This window comes from Ursus americanus, chromosome 24 (genome assembly GCF_024610735.1).
Source record: "Ursus americanus isolate L20-20 chromosome 24, mUrsAme1.1.p, whole genome shotgun sequence".
Lineage (NCBI taxonomy): Eukaryota > Metazoa > Chordata > Mammalia > Carnivora > Ursidae > Ursus > Ursus americanus.
The window spans coordinates 11,620,202-11,638,427 of record NC_142150.1 but is presented as its reverse complement, the minus strand read 5'-3'; the positions used below and the strand labels follow the sequence as shown (position 1 = coordinate 11,638,427).

At 37.8% G+C, this 18,226-nt stretch overlaps 1 long non-coding RNA gene across 1 annotated transcript; it reads right to left on the bottom strand.

Annotated features, from left to right (window-relative positions):
* Nucleotides 1-3,633: 3,633 nt before the first annotated feature.
* LOC148107842 (uncharacterized) lies at nt 3,634-17,189 on the bottom strand. The gene is made up of 2 exons (XR_015721543.1): nt 17,045-17,189; nt 3,634-10,523 (listed from the first exon to the last, which is right to left on the bottom strand). It is a non-coding gene; the product is annotated as an uncharacterized LOC148107842 (long non-coding RNA).
* Nucleotides 17,190-18,226: the final 1,037 nt, after the last annotated feature.

The window sequence follows — 18,226 nt, the reverse complement described above, 5'->3', positions numbered from 1 at the left end:
TGAGCACATTAATACTCGATATTTGTATTCACTAATTGCTTACATGTTCTTATATTTGCTTTTTTCCTTCTCTCTAAATGAGAAAGACAGAGAGAAACATATTTTTCCAGAACTATTTAAAAGTTACAGTATATCATCCTAAATACTTCCGTTTATATCTTCTAAAAACAAAAACATTCTCTTATATAAGACCATTCAAAGCCAAGGAAGTTACCATTATCCAATATATAGTTCATAATATTATTCAAGTTAACTATTTTCAAATTTCCCCAAAAATCCTTTTGGTTTTTTTTTTTTTTTTAAGATTTTATTTATTCTAGAGAGTGAGAGAAAGCATAAGCAGGGGGAGTGGCAGAGGGAGAGGGAGAAGCAGGCTCCCCACTGAGCAGGGAACCAATGAAGGACTTGATCGCCAGGACCCTAGGATCATGACCTGAGCTGAAGGCAGACGTTTAACCAACTGAGCCACCCAGGTGCCCCAAGTCTTTTTGTTTTTTGTTTTTGTTTTGTTTTTAATTCAGGATCCAAACAAGGCTACACAAGTTTCTATGACGATCAATATTTTAAAAATAAAAATAAAATAATTACTTATAAACTAGGAGCTCTAATTTTTAAACAATAGGGACAAAGAATTAAAGTAGGGGGTCCAGCTCTAGGATCTGTGCAACTATGAATCTGATGTTATGCGTGTCTCAAATGGATATCCTTTTTAATTCAGAAGACCGTGCATTTTACTTGCAAGAATATGCACTAACTCAAACATGATTAATATATCCTTAGAAAAGAAAGAGAAAATTTGTTTACGGTAACACATACCCTTTTAAATTACCATCAAGCTGAAACAACAAATGACAAAAAATTACTTCTAAGGAAAAATTTATCCACTAATATTTTAGAATTTAAAATAATGTTTATATTACAATGCCCTGATTTTCAAAACTCATATAATGTTTAAGTCAGAAGAGTTGTTTTTTAACCTTTTTACTTTGAAATAATTATAGATACACAGGAAGTTGAAGAGAGAGTACAGAGAGGTGCTATATACCCATCAACAGTTTGTCCCATTATTTACACGTTCTGTGAATATAGTACAGTATCAAAACTAGGGAGTGGACATCAGTATGAGCTGTGTGTATAGTCCTATATCACCTTCTCCTATGTGGCGATTTGTATAACTATCATCACATTCCAAACACAGAACTATTTCGTGTTACTCATCTCTCTCTTTTTTAGTGATTTTATTTATTTATTTGAGAGAGAGAGAGAATGAGAGAGCATGAGAGGGGGAAGGGTTGGAGGGAGAAGCAGACTTCCCAATGAGCGGAGACCTGGATGTGGGACTTGATCCTCGAACTCTGGGATCATGACCTGAGCCCAAGGCAGTCGCTTAACTGACTGAGCCACCCAGGGGCCCCTGTGTTACTCATCTCTTAATAGTGACACTCACTCCTCCCCCCTACCATTGTGTCCCGATTTTGCTTTTGTAGTACCTGTTTATACCTGAGTGTAAGTTATATTTATATTTTACTATTTTTAATCATCTTACTTAACAGTGAAAATTGGTATTTTCTATCTTCTTACATTTTCAGTTAAAAAATAAATTTCAACTAGAATTATTTGCAAATAGTCTTAGGGTTGCAAATATTTCCAAACTTTTCATTGACGTATTAATTTTCTGAAGCCATAAAGACCTAAATTATCTCAAGTAATTCACATATAAACATATTTTATACTATAATGAATAACTTAATAAAGTCATTGGATTTGTAAGATTCAGCAATTATAAACAAAATTGTCTAGGTCACTAACCGGATAATATAAGTAAGAACTATCCAAATTTTCATCTATATATTCCAATAATCCTCTTTTTTAGTTTATCAGCCTTATTTATATGTAAAATTATCAAATAAATAAAGATGCCAAGGAGGCCAAATTAACACCTGCCCAAAAACATCTCTCCCTCCCTGTCTCTCTCTCTCATGCACAAAGACACACACAAGCACACACACACACACACACACACACACACACACACACACTTAATTTCATTTCAGCTTCTGCAAGCATAAAATGAAAAACACAAATGTATCCTATAAATCAGTTGCAAAATTTTCAAATGAAGCTCAAGAAGGTACTTGCAAGATACCTCAATTAACAGCTAAAACCAAAATTTGTCACCCAATAAATTGTTCATTTTACCAGGCTATATGGAATTTCAACATTGATTCAAAATAATACACTACAGAAAAGAGAAAAGTGCATTTTTTAAAGTAAACCCTTAGGACATAAGTTGAAAAACTGTCAGATGACATAGAGACAACACACGTCTGGATAATTATTAAATTTAAAAAGTTTTCATTGTCTGATGATAAATCTATAGATATTGATAACACTAGTAAAATATCAGAAGAGGAATACTTGAAAGAGTATAATTTGTTCGAAAAAACAAATAAAACTATAGAGAATGAATTATCCAAAGTGGTAAATTGATTAATTTGAAAGAAATAAGATATAATTGGAAACGTCATAAGTGTGTGTATTGATGGATCTCGTGAAATGACCAAAAAAATGTCATCTTTTCATTTTCATTCTGCAATCCTATGACTCAAGTAACACATTTCTTTTTTCACAGTTGTCCTATATAACAATTGTCCTGTAAATCTAAATTACACACGAAATGATTGTGGTTGGCAGAATTCTGGGATGACCTCCAATGAGGCACTCTTATATAATCCCCTCCATTGAGTGTGGGTGGCACGTGTGAATACGATGAACCATCACCCTCACGATTATAACACCTTACATGGCAAAAGGGATTTTATAGATGGATTAAGTTAAAAAAATAAGTTGGCTTTAAAATAAGAAGATTATCAGGCAGAGGGCCTGACCTAATCACATAAACCCTTATATCTAAATCTAAGGTTAGAAGCACAGGGAGAAAAGGATTCAAAATGCACAAGAAGGATTTGACATGTCATCGCCTGCCACTTGGGAGGGGGCCACATGGAAAGGAATGAGGGAAGCCTTCAACTGAGGAGTGGCCCCCAGCTGACAGCCAGGAAACAGGCACCTCAGTCCTAGACTTGCAATGAATTAAATTTTGACAACAAACATAAACCCCAAAGTGGATTTTTCTCCAGAGTCTCCAGACAAAAACCCGGCTTGGATGACATGTTAATTTCAGCCTTGTGATACTTTGAGCAGGGAACTCAGCTGTGCCATGCTGGCATACTTCCCTAATTTATTCTCTTGAAATAATTTCCATTTGCATTAATAGAAGGAATGAATACAAAATATACAAAAGGGAGCTGAAACAGTTTCACAAAGAACAGACCGAAGTGACAGACTTTGTAAGTTGGAAATTCACCTTTGGCAATTTTATTTTGAATTGTAAAGTAAAATAAACAGACCGTATATTTTTCAAAATCGTCCTCATATGTTTATTATTCATGCTTTGTATTTTTAGATTCAGTGAAGATAAAAAGTGGCACTCGTGTGAAAAGATTCCCACCGTCCCTCCTCCTGACACAGTCCCTGGGCTGACAATACTTTGAACTCCTACCACTCTCTTTATGAGTTACAAATGCTACCGGTAAAATATTTCTTGCAAGGAGGATTCAACCTCAGTTAAAAAAAAAAAAAAAAAATGAAACCAAATGTGAAGTATATATTTCATAATCCTGAGCCCACAATTTTCAAACTAATATTCCATATAATTTGCATCCCATGTTTTTTCTCAGCCCAAAATCTAAATGTAAAACGGCCCCAAGGGAAGCTGGAACTAAGTTTGAAGAGGCAGGGGTTCTATACCGAAAACAATAACCACAAGAGATAAGAGAGAGCAAATGGGAAAAGGGAACCAATGAAAGTCATGCATCAAAATAATTCGTGGGTAAATGGGCCCTTTGACCTTTATTTACCTTCTAGTTACTCTACATGAGATTATAAGTAATGCAAAATTGATTTCTACATGCAATGTTGATAATGTGTCATTTTTATGAAAAGTGTCAACTTTCCAAACCCTTGTAAGAGTATTTGGACTGAAAGCTTAAAAGGAAAGTGAAATATAATCTATCATGTTACTTCTGGATAAGGAACTTTGATAATTTAAGAGAAGTTTATGAGATCACTCAATCTATTTTTTTAAATTAATTTTGCTATCTGTATATTAAAAAATTGTTTCCATTGCCTATTTATGACTTTATTTATAAACACGGCTATGTGAATTTTCATCATTGTAAGTATGCTTAGGATGGTTTGGTTTAAGATCTACTCAAGTGGAAACTCAGGAAATCACTTTGGGGATTTCCCAAAGTGGGGAGCTTTCTGGGAGCCTCCAGGATTTGTAGCAGTGCTAATGAGTCCCTGCAAAAACCTCGAGCCTTAAGAACACCTCAAAGGGACAGCCCATCATCGTTCTAAGTGATCAAGAGCACAAAGAAATGGTACAAAGAAAGGAGGCTCACTTGATTCCTGAGATTCCCCATTCCAGGCAGGCGAAGGGGATTGATATGCCCTGGCTGGAGAAAACAATGAGCCAGCACAAATGCTGGATGGACTGCACAGAGTAGATGCCTGGAGTAACAGACATCCGTTTGCAGTCAAATTGCTTTTCCCTTTAGCTAGTGCCATGGCAAAAGTGGTTATAAAGACAACCGAAGAGCCCTAGCAGGGAATGCCAAGGATGCCCCTCTGACACTGCGTGTCAGAACGCAGTGCTGCTTCCCACGCAGCCTGAGTACATGACCTCTTCTGCGAATCTTGACAATTAATATTTGGAATCCAGCAGACCTCACTATATGTTACAGATCATCGATTTAATTTTCAAAATGTATTCAAGGTTTTGGAGAATAAAATAAAATATTAAATTAAGTTTACTTTTTCCTTTTTATATTTTTCATGTAACTTAAAAAAATTAAAATTACCTATCTGGCTTACACTATATTTTTATTAGATGGCACTGCTCTTGAAACACAACACAGTCTTATTTTTTCTCATTAGAAATTCCAAAATTTTACTCATACTTAAAGGTTCTACTAATGATCAGTTGTTCATGTATGCTTGTGCATGTATGTTTTTGTAATAGTTTAAATAACAATAGTTATTAATAATAATAATAAATTTAATTAACAATTTTTAATTGTTTTAATAGTTTTCGTAATAGAAGTTTCCTGTTCTAACATCCCAAATCAGCTAGCATCCTAGCAATGTTACATTCAAAATTGTTTTTCAACCTATCTGATTACTGCCTTCTTAATTATATTTCCATATAGAAATGAATGTTTTTTTTCCTATGATTGAAGTCTAAGCTACTTCAAAGGACATTGAACCTCATCCAGAGAAGAATCGGGTGTAATCAGGTAATTTTTATGCATACTAAAATTTGAGGTCTGTCACTAATGTATTACATTTAAAAGTTATCAGTGGCCTTTGAAATTCTTTTCAGCTAGTAAAGCAAATAAAACTGCTATCTGCCTATGAGAAATACATGCCTCATATGTATGGTTCAGCTTCCAGGGATCCTGCTGGGACATGAATTTGGAAAGGAAGGTTGGTGGGTAACTACGTGTCACACTCTCCCCATCTGCCAGGTATCTAGACATGTTCCCTGAATAGATCCCTTCTGCCATGGGAAACATTCAGGCACATTCTGAGGGGATTTAAGTTAGGCAATTCCCTTCTAAAGTCCATATAACCCTTCCTTTATAAGCAAAGTTCTGGATTTTGCAACATTTATAAATAACTACACAACAAAATTAACTCAGAAGTAAGTTTACCTGAGGATGAAAATGAATGGGAGCCCAACATAACATGTGCTTGAATATCTGTGTAATAATCTCTCACAAATGTCTCTGGAGAAAGCCCTGGGAGTATAATGTTTTGTACCATTTCTCATTTTTTCTACGATTGTCATGTTTGCTTATTCATCAACTCCCTGAGTTCTAGGAAACAAATTAATAAACAGAATTGCTCCAACAACATCCTCATGGCCCTTGAGTGCTGACTACATTTAATTATCTGTTTCATAGTTCTGAGCCGGCTTTCCCCTCATGTGCTGAGATGATATTAGAAGAGCAAGAAATGCACAATGGCAGAAAATTATACCCTTGTATCCCCTGGAGAAAATATTGATCTGATATATAATCTTGAGATAGATATTTGATGGCTAATCAAGTATAAAACTTCGCTACTTCCATCAACCAAATCTAATGGGAGAATTTCAACTTTCATCTCTTCCCTATGTTTGAATCATAGTCAATATTGATTTACTATATACAGCAATAAAATTGGATCATCTAATACTAAATCCTGCTCATAATACTCCTCAATATTTATTATGTAGTCATTTATCCAGAAATAAAAATACAAGAATGGCTTGCTCCCAAGAAAATAACTCTAGCTACAATATTATTTAAATAGAACACATGTGGTTAATTGCTAATTTACAATAGTAAAAAATTCAAAGATCTTTCAACTGGAAGAACTTAGAAATAAAAGAACACTTTGTTATTCTCTCAGCCCAAATCTTAAGATCTTAATAGAATACTGATCTGATCATAAAATATATCTGTGGTAGGCAGAATTTTAAGATCATCTCCAATGACCCACACCTTTGTGTAAGTCCCTCTCCTTGAGCATGGGAGGGACCTGCGAATACTAAGAGACAGCATTCCTGTGATTATGTTACATTATTTAGCAAAAATGAAGGAACAAACTGAGGGTTGCTGGAGGGGAGGGGGTTGGAGGATGGGATAACTGGGTGATGGACATTAAGGAGGGCATGTGATGTAATGAGCCCTGGGTATTTTATAAGACTGATGAATCGCTGACCTCTACCTCTGAAACTAATAATGCATTGTATGTTAATTAACTAAATTTAAATAAAAAATAAAAATAAAAAATTTTTAAAAATAAAAAAAAATGAAGGGATTTTTGAGATATAATTAAGGTCCCCAATCAGGTGAATTCTGTTAATTCGAAGGAAGATAATCCTGCCTGGGCCAGACCTAATCAGACACTTTGAAAGAGGGTTCAGGACTTCCCTTAGCTCGGAGACAGAAAGCTAGAGAGACCCTCTCTTTTTCTGTTGCTGGCTTTGAAGAAGCAAGCCACCATGAGTTCAGTAGCTTCACGGAGATGAATTCTATCATCAACCACCGAAACTTGGAAGAGGACCCCCAGCCTTAACTGCGACCACAGACCCAGAGCCACCCTGATTGCAGCCTGAGAGACTGAGTAAGCAGTCACAAAAACTGTGAGATTCTAAGTCACAAAAACTGTGAGATTATACATGTACTTTTCTTTAAGTCACCGTGTTTGTAGTAATTTGTTACGCAGCAATAGAAAAGGAACACAGTATCAACGGATTTTTTTTAAAGAAATCACCTAAAACCTTAAAATAAAACATAAATATTTTATCCAATTTTTCTCCTTCTGATAATCCTTTATAAATAATGTGTATATTTGTTCCAAATCCCTGTGTTTTCTGAAGCCTTAAGATGGAAGAATTAGTAGTTTTCCCTCAGATTCTCCACAAACGAGGTTTTCAAAGGTAAGGCCCAATAACCCATGGGACACAGGAGAAGTTGCCTAGCAACCATCTCCCTCCATCACCCTGGAGCTGCTGAGTGCGCCAGTTCTAAGCGCAACTGACTCACGGATCAATAATTAAGACAGAAAATGAAGACCAAAGGAGAAGATGTGAGTGCAGTCTTCCATGAGATAAAATAGGAGCCAGGTATTAAAAGGCAAAATTACATTAAAGGGCCTCTCCTTATATCCTTTGCTTTGCTGAAACACATGAACACAAGGAACTTCAAAGAGAAAACTTCATCATTTCCAACCTCATAGATATTGTTGGGCTAACAATGATGATTTAACCCAGCAGAAGCTAAGTGTTGATCCAGGACTGAAGAGAGCTTCAAAATCATCTACCCCACCCCACTCCCAATTTACTTGTAGGAGATTAAGAATAAATAATGAAGGAAAAACAGGAAACAAAACATTTTAGAAAACAAAAAATCAGAGACAGTAAGTGACTAATCCAAGAGTTAGGAGCATAGCTGTTATTAGAACCATCAATTCCAGAGAAGAGCCCTATGCTCTGTAAAATGCTACAGTAGAAAGAAGAGAGATTTGGAAGAAGGTAAACTGAGCGGATTCTCCAGTCTTTCCACTTCCTGATTATGTGACCTTGGACAAGTTGCTTGTTGATTTTGAGATTTACCTTAATCACCAACAAAATGTGGATATAATCCTTTATACAGTTGTAGTTAACATGAACAAATTTAAGCAGATAAAATTACCCAACACTTCCTGGCATGTGCTAAATACTTATTATATTTGTCTTTTTTTACCATTGAGAATTAAGACCTCCTTTAGACAGTTGTTTTGCACCTGTTTAAATCCCTGGGAGAATTCTAGGGAACCCTAAAGCAACATAAAGTCAATGCAACAATAACCATGTATTGGCACTAGTGACCATTTTGGGATTTCTGGCTCATTCCATAAAAGAATTTGAGCATGATACAATTTAATATACAGTTGACCCTTGAACAACACAGGTTTGAAGACAGCAGGTCCACTTAAACAAGGATTTTTTTTTTATAAATACAAGAATACATTTAAATAAATGTATTTTCTCTTCCTTACGATTGTCTTATAACCTTTTTTTTTCTCCAACTGGCTTTATTGTAAGAATACAGTATGTAACACATATACATACAAAATATGTGTTAATTATTTTATGCTATGGGTAAGTCTTCTGGTCAACAGTTGGCCACTATTAGTTAAGGTTTGGGGAGTCAAAAGTTATACATGGATTTTCGACAATGCAGGGGTAGGCACCCATCACCCCCTCATTATTCAAGGGTCAATTGTATAACGAAATGTCAAATTAACTGAGGTTGAATATATTTCTCTTAGAAATGAAGTAACAAAAAATCTTGTTAAAAATAATATGACACCTTTCATTTACCACTAGTTTAAGACGCGTATCAAATTTATTTAAAGAATATATTCTACCTGGTAATGACACATTAGAAAGAAGTCTTTCCGGTTATAATTACCGATATGATTTTAATGAGAAAACTGCATATAAGATGTTACAATTTTATATTGTCAAGTAAACCAAAAAGCTTCATTTGCATATGTTATGTAAACATACTTTAACTCTTAGCTCATATTTGCATACTGTTTGCAAAAGAAACGCTTTGGAGAGATTTAAATCAAAATCTGTTTAAAATTCAACCATTTACATTTCTTGCTCTTTATGAGATGCAGACTCCTTCCAAAGTAACAAAGATTAGTAGGCCTTAAGATTCTGCACATTTGCAACAGCTAAATATAAATTTGAGTGTGAAACTTCTTAATGGCAAATGAAAAGAAAAAAACATGAAGGGAGTCATACAGGATCTGTAGAGAAAGCACACAGGTTATTTTTCGCCACTTAGTTATAAAGGGAATGTTTACTCTTGAGCTCACGTGCAGTAATGATTTTCTTCCTGTCAGGCATTTTAGGAATTAGTTTGCTCCTTGAGTATAGTAATATTCGTCATAATTGCAAACATTTAGTAGGGGCTTACCTCAACTAAGAGTGTTACTAAAATTAATTCATTTAAACCTCACAACAGATCTACAAGGGAGATAATATTATTATTCCCATTTTAATGACGATTAAACTAAGGCACAGAAATAGAGTAAATTGACCAAGGTCATTTAACTTAATGAGTAATATTGAGAAGATTTTCAACTTACCAATTAGTGAATTTGAAAAATGATCCGTTAACAGTAAAAATAAAACATAATAGTTAAAAAATACATTCGCAGTAATTCCTAACTTGTTTTCTTGCTGCTTCCAATCTTCATAGTGCAAAAACTTTTTTTTTTTTTAAGCATATAACCAGCAGTTAAGAAACTGTTCCAGTTATCTGGTGCGAGTAATAAACCATCTCTAAATGTAGGGCTTAAAACCACGACCATGGAATAGTTTTCAGAATACTGTGGGTCGGTTGAGCTTCACCGAGAGGTTTTCTTGTGCCACATATCACTGGCTGGAGGTATTCACTCACCTACAGTTAGCCGATGGCTGGCAGAGCCTGGAAATTCTAAGAAGGCTTTGCTGGCTGTGCTCATTCACGTGAACTCTCCACGTTATTGGCTTGGCTTCTTCACGACAAGGTGGCCGAGGAAATCATTCTCTTAGTGGCTGGCAGGAGGAGGAAGGAAGCAAAAACTGCCAGTCCTCTTCAGGCCTGGACTCAGGGGTCCAAGCTTGCCATTCCCACCATATTCTGTTACTCAAAGCCAGTGACAAAGCCCGTCTAGATTTAAGGAGACAGCAGACAGACTCCGCTTCTCGATGGGCTGCAGCAGCAAGTACTTGCAGGGAAGCAAAACATTTTTAGTAACCGTTTTCTGATACTCCCGATCACAGACATGAGAATATATTTTTTTCCATCTCTTCTTCATCTGACTACTATCTTTAAAGCAACGTTTAAGATAGTTAAACGTGGAAAACAAACCTAAGAGAAAAGAATGGAAGAAGAAAGGAATAAGAGAGTGGAAATAGCACAGACACTGATACATTTTAGGGAAGAATTTAAATGGAATTTGTAAAACCCAAATTTCTTTAGGCTTATACGAGGACAAGGGGCTATTCTACAGAGAGGAACTTGGGCAAAGGCTGCAGGAAAGAAATGACAATGGAGTTGGGGGGACTGACAAACTAGATGGGAGGGAGAGTCAGTTCAGAATAGGAATGAAAAGCCATGGGAGGGACAAGTGTGGAAGGCTTTGAATGACAGGCTGAGGATTTAAAGTTGACATTTTTGCCTGGAGTCATCCTTGGGCTTACTTTTTTAAACGTAATGGAACAACATAACCACGGGAGAATTGGAAGAAGTTACTTTTGACTCAGTCGGAGATGTCAGGTTCTTGTCAAATGTTTGATCTGTTTTTGAGCATACATTTCCGTGGTCTTGAAATGTGATGACAAGAGTTTTGGACAAGCATGTTCGTGATACTGCCAAACTTAAATTCCTCTAGTGCAAATGCCTTAAGAAAGCTTCATGCCCAGAGAAAGGGTTTAAAGCATTCTTAAGAGAGTGAAAATCCACGATGTAATTCTGAAAATAATCCTATTCCCAGGTTTTTTTTTAAGATTTTATTTATTTATTTGAGAGAGAGAGAGAGAGAGAGGCAGAGAACACAAGCGAGAGAAGGAGCAGAGGGAGAGAGAGAGAAGCTGACTCACCATGGGGCAGGGAGCCCCATGAGGGGCTCGATCCCAGGACCATGGGATCATGACCTGAGCTGAAGGCAGATGCTTAACTGACTGAGCCACCCAAGCACCCTATTCCCAGTTCTATAAAAATAAAAACCTATCTAAACAGAATTACATGTGATGCCAATTATCTAACAAATGTGGTCAGTTAAAGTGATTAATATGACTAATTAATGGTCTATTTCTTTATGAGGTGACCACAGGCTGCACTGCTCTACTCCACTCCTACCCCATATATCACACACTCTCCACAGCCGCGCACATATGCACCAAGCTCAAGATCTTTGATAAAAAGTGGCTTGATTCAATGGTTTGACGCAATTCTATATTTCTTACCGACTGAAGAATGAAGTCAGTGATCTGAAACAACTGAAAACAGAGAAACCTGGACCTTCTGAAATATCAACTGAATTGTCTATGGTTTATTTCTATAACAGACACACATGTATTTCTTATTCTGTATCTGGTACAACTCTAAATTATATTTATAAATAAAGGGAAAAAATCAACCCTCTGAAGAAGATACTACTCTTCTGCCCTTTATACAAGAGAGGAAACTGAGGAACAAAGAGTTTGCAAACTCTGTGCAAAGCCACATGGAGCTCACGGCAAGCCCAGGTTTCAAACCCACAGATCTGGACTCCCGAGCCTGAGCCCATCTCTGCTACATGACTCATTCTTCAAAGCATCTCCTCAGTTTCCTCTTTAAAAAACATCACATATGATATCATTCACTTATTCCACCAAATGTATTGAGTTCTTACTTTGTGCCACACCATTCTGAGGGACAGAGACACAAGAGCAAACTCAAGATAGTAAAAAATCACTGCCATGTTAGAACACATATTCTAATTGGATAAGACGTGGAATAAATAAGTAATCCTGCCATATGCAAAAATATGGATGAAACTTGACATGTGCTGAATGAAATATGCCATCCATAGAAGGGCAACTACTGCATGATATGACTTACATGGATACACAGAAGCACAGAGCAGCATGGTGACTTCCAGGGACTGGGGGCAAAGGAAAATTGGGAAATGTTCAATAGATATAAAGTTTCAGTAATGCATGAATGATTCAGAAATAGAGATCTGCTTTACAGCATAGGGCTATAGTTAATAATACTCTATTTACACTTAAAATCTATTAAAAGGGTATATTTCATGTTGTGTTCTTAACACACACACACACACACACACACACACACACACACACAGTTATCAAGACAAAGAAAAAAAATAAAAGTAAACCAATAAATAAGCCAGGTCATTTCAGAGCTGCATGCGCTTCATTAAGAACATAAAACAAGATCGTGTATTATGAAGGGTGGATCTCTTCACCTTAGTTGGCCAGGAAAAGTCTCTCTGTACAGGTGACAATTTGGTTGAGACCTAAATAATGAGAAGAAGCCAAACAATCCAAGAGTCTGGAGAATAATTTTCCAGGCAGACAGGACAGCAGGTGCAGCAACCCTCCGATGAAATGGACCCTGCTGTTCCAGGAACAAAAAGAAGGGAAGTGTACTTAGAATGTAGAGGGTGAAGGGGATTGTAACAAAAAAGGCTGGAGACCAAAGCAGGCCATAGACCATGTTACTCGCTGGAGGTAATGATATGGGAGACTGGATATTATTCTAAGGACAGAGATAAACCGCTGGGAGGATTTTAAGTAGGGGTGAACCGTTCGAGGAAATGTATTACTTTACCTGCTCAGTGATAAGTGTTAAAAGTCAAGGAGTCAGCGAAGTTATCAAAGTAAAAGCATGACATTCAATTCCGTCCACAGTTAACTTTTAAGTATTATTTAAAGGATTTATTTTGTCAGAATTATAGCTTAATGGAATGTGGAGGAATAGTCACCAGAGGAATGTCTAGATCAGGGGCCAGTGGTGCTGTAGAAATGTGTCTGACTCCAGCTCAGAGAGATGCCCGTTCCGCTTGCTGGGTTCACGTCTCTGTCCTAAAGAGGCAGTAAGTTGGGAAGGCTGTAAGCCTCGGCTCTGGGCGGGGAAGCCTGGGTTCGGACCGCAGCTCTGTCACGTTGTACCTCTGTTCCCTTGGGTATTTGACCTAACCTTTTAAGTCCCAATTTCTTAATCTTTAAAGTAGAATTATAGTAAAACTTTTCAGGATATTCTTTTTAAAAACAAAAGATTGATTGATTTGAAAGAGAAGGAGAGAGCCAGGGTGGGGGATGTGAGGGGCAGGGGGGATGGAAAGACTGTCAGTCTGTTTGTTTGTTTTTGGGTTTGGGGTTTCTTTTTTGAAAGCCTGACAGTCTTAAGCAGACTCCACACAGAGCACAAAGCCCGATAGGGGACTTGATCTCAAAACCCTGAGATCACGACCTGAGCCGAAACCAAGAGTTGGCTGCCTAACCACCTGTGCCACGCAGGCACCCCCCAGGATATTCTTAGGAAGATTTTTTTTAAATGAATGTTAAAAACAGTACCTGACATGTAAAAAGCCTGAAATAAAAGATTATAATAAAAATGACTTGAGAACCATTGTCCTGAGGAAGCTAGCGTTCATTAAAATCTTTGGGAGAGTGTTTGAAGGGGGTTGTTTCTCTCCTCGCCATCTCCAGGGCCAAGCTTCTGATTTTGCTGCATGACTGTCTTGCCTTCTTAAGGGTCTTGTTCTCACTCTTCGGCTGTCTTCCTTCGCTAGACATCACCTCAATCCCTTCATTCCTAGAACAGCTGCGGTAACTACCGCTGTGCAACAAGGTAACCCTGACCCCAGTAACAGTCCTTTCGTGGTCACGCGCTGTGCAGGTGGCGGGGTGGCCCTCTGCAGGCTTGTAGCAATGCCATCGGGAAGGCAGCTCCCAGATTCCTACAAGCAGCAGGGCAAGAGGGAGTCTGAGACTTGTGTGGTTTGCACAGAGGGGCCAGGCCTGGAAATGGAAACTGCCTACAGCACTTTTGTCCACATTCCATTTGCCAGGATCCCATCCCGCGGTCCAACCGCAAGGGAGGCTGGGAATGCAGAGGCACACTAACCCCGTCTGCAACGGTAGCAAACGAAAGACTGTGAGATCTTTACTGGCAAAGCCCTGAGCGCTGCCGTGGATTTTTAAAAACATGGTTATCTACTACTGAAAGAATATTAGCCAGTCCCCCTCAGAGGTAGCATGAGATGCTGTCATGTTGGGCCTGACGTGTTTTTTCCCCCCTTTTGGAATATAATACTGAAAGTTCAACATTTTGCTAACTCAGGTTTCAACCGGGTTTGCTGTGCTTTTCCGGTGCCAATGTGGGCAACTCGTAAGTTACGTTAATTCAGAATTGAAAAGCCAGGACACTGGTGGTTAAGCATAGGGTAACACTGGGGGTTGTTCAGGGACAGAAATACTCCAAAAATTCACCACCTCCAAAAATAAAACAAGTAACATATCCATCAACTAATCTAATCAAAATACGTTAAAAACAGCGTGTTTGCAGATGTGTGTAAATGAAGTCATTAGAATGCAAAATAAAAATAAAGAAGTGACTGTGAAATGATGTTAATGTTCACATATTCATACCTTGGTTTCTATAATCTATGTACATTGTTGCCCCTCTCCCCTGCCTAAGCCTTTTGCAAATGAAGCTTACGTAGCATTTTTCAAACTACTTCCAAAATGCATTACCTAACCAGTGAGCGAATGTAAAATATATATATATATATACATATATATATATATGTATATATATATATATGGAAAGAAACAGAGAAAATGACCTTCTCTTTCAATAAAGACTTGGTTTCTCTGCTCCTGAAAATTGTCTGCAATTATATTGTTGCAACTTAAGAAAGATGCCGTTGAGATTGGAAAGGTGATTAAAAGGCTAACAAATGATCAGAGGGGTGAATCAAATTCTATATGAAAAGAGACGTGAAACAAAGGTGGACTAAATACTTGAAAGAAATGAATATTATGAACTAATATTTCTATATCCTTTCAAATGTACAGAGCGGTTTCACGACCTCATATCAATCCATCCTCACAATTACAATAGGCTGCCAGTGCTCTGCCAGTTTGAAGGGCGAGGAAATTAGAGCTCAAGAGAAGTGAATTGAATGGGAAAGACAACAGGGACAGGATGGGTCATGGCTTTGAACTGGATACTTGTCTTTAAATCCAAAATTCTTCAATTATATTATTAGCAATTAAGAAAATATGGACTCCTCTCCTTCATTGGAGAGCTCCTTTCTCTGGTTTCTGTTTTCACTATTAAACCGGGTAAATTCTTGATGACTACTCTGTTTTTCTGTTTGGTACACACCAAAGAACTCCTGCAACTTTGCAAAATGTCAAAATAACTGACAAGACTAATATCTGTTTTTCCCATTATTTTTATATTCATTGATTTTCGTACTTGATGTCTATTCTGTAGGATTTTTTTACATCAAATAGTTTTATTATTTTTAGACTTATAAGTTACCCTTAGTATAAAAAAAGGTTAAAAGGGGCAAGTCAGAAAAAAACAAAAGCAACATCGGATACTAGAGAGTACTAGGTATAGTATATTTGATGTGTATTAATTTCCTATACAGCATATTAAAGATTCTTAATATTGATTTCTCCTTTGAACATACCCCCATACCAGCACTAATGAACCATGCTGATATATTCATGCCTGGTGCTTGCTGAGGGTAAGTTGTGGCTACAGAAGGAAGGTCATCGTGCGGTGGCCTGGGTCCCAACGCTCCCACGTACTGATCAGTACAATTGGTGTCTTCATGGTTAATAGTTCAGCATCTAGCTAGGGCCTCCCAAGGATCATGTTTTGCTTAAAAGCCCAGGACATTTACTTTTCCTAAGTCTCAATATTGCAGCTTTGCGTCTATCGAAGCAGACACTATATATCTCATCTTTTATAAAGTAAGAGGTCTTAAGCTGCAATCTCCTTAAAAAAAAATCATGAGAGTTAAGAGTTAACATCTTTCATCATGTTGTAAATATTAGAAGACAACTAACTGCATGTGAATAAAAACATAGCAACACCGGAAATACAGGCTGCTCACTAGCAAGGGAAAAATCTATGCTTAATAAAGCACCAACCAAACTTAAATCTTTAATTAAGATTTAAATTTTCATTAGTTACTTTGTTCTTCAAAAGCGCACGATATATTTTTTAGGTGTCTGGTTAATGTTCCCGTTATTGGTTTCTTTGACTTTCTACTCCCCAAACTGCAGGCTCCTTTATTTTTTTTTTTTAAGATTTACTTACTTGAGAGAGAGAGAGAAAGACGGGGGGGGGGGGGGGGCGGTATAGGGAGAGAGGCAGAAAGAGAGAATCTTCAGAAGCCTCCCTGCTGAGCATGGAGCCCAGACACGGGGCTCAATCCCATGACCCCTGAGATCACGACCACAGCCAAAATCAAGAGTCGGACGCCTAACTGACGGAGCCACCCAGGGGCCCCTGCGAGCTCCTTTAACCACCATCCCACAGGAGAGGAGAGCCCTTTAAAATGAATGGCATACAGAGAGTAACCAAATTAACCCAAATCACAGACTCATTTCTGGAATCAGTTCAAAAGGAAAGACACAGGTGGGAGCGTGGCTCTGTACATACAGTTTCTCCTCCCAAACTTACAAATCTGCCCTTGTGGAGGTCAGAAGTCCGGCAGGGCATGGCTGGGGTCCCTAATCAGGGTGTTACAAGGCTAAAATCAAAGCGTCTGCCAGACTGAGTTCTCATGGAAAAGCTCTGGATAAAAATTTACTTCTAAGTTCTTTCTTGGGGTAAATTTGGTAAGTTTCACTTACTTGCAGTGGTAGGATTGAGGTTCCAGTGTTTTCTGACTGTCTGTTGGGGTCCTCTTTCACCTTTTGGAAGCCACTGGCATTCCTTACCCCATACCCCATCCATCTTCAAGCCAGAAACTACTCCCTGAATCCTTTTCAAGCTGCAAATCTCTGACTTCTCTCTCTCTGACTTTTGTATCCAGATTTAAAGGGCTCATGTGATTAATTCAGACTCACCCAGGTAATCTCCCTATATTAAAGTAAAATGATTTGGGATCTTAATTACATCTGTAAAATCCCTTCAGATAAATACCTGAGATAGTGTTTTGATTAAATAACTGGGAGAAGGGCCAGTCTCTGGGGCCATATTAGAATTCTGTCTACTGCAAGCTTCACCACCTTTGCATTCTTAGCATATCATAGTTCGATGCCAAATAGACTACACCCTTGACAACTTTACAAAGTCAGTTAAATGTCAGACTCTTGGTTTTGGCTTGGGTCATGATCTCAGGGTATGAGATGGAGCCCCACACTGAGTTTTATGCTCAGCACAGAGTCTGCTTACGACTCTCTCTCCCTCTCCCTGTGCCCCCCACTCCTATCCCCTACCCTGCTCTCTCGCTCTCAAATAAATAAGTCTGTAAAAAACAAGAAAACAAAAAAACATAAAGTGACCCAATGTTTCTCATAGAGATTTCTTCCACTCTGAAGTTATAGTCCCTATTACCTGTTCATTTTTGTTAGCAATTAAAAATGCCATTGAAATACATTGCTTATGGGGCGCCTGGGTAGCGCAGTCGTTAAAGTGTCTGCCTTCGGCTCAGGGCGTGATCCCGGCGTTCCGGGATCGAGTCCCACATTGGGCTCCTCCGCTGGGAGCCTGCTTCTTCCTCTCTCACTCGCCTGCTGTGTTCCCTCTTTCGCTGGCTGTCTCTCTGTCACATAAATAAATAAAATCTTAAAAAAAAAAAAAAAAGAAATACATTGCTTTAGTTTCAAAATCTTACTAGTTATACTGTAATGAATTTATATCTTGGTTCTTCGCAGCTAGTAAGTTCTGGATGGAGTCACACCATCTTTTATGTCTCTGTATTATCAAGAGTACCTGGGACAGTACTTAGGAGAAACATGAACTTCAACTGGATTTTCTTGTTTCTCCAATATACCCTCAACTCCTTTATTTAAAAAAAATTTAATCCAAGT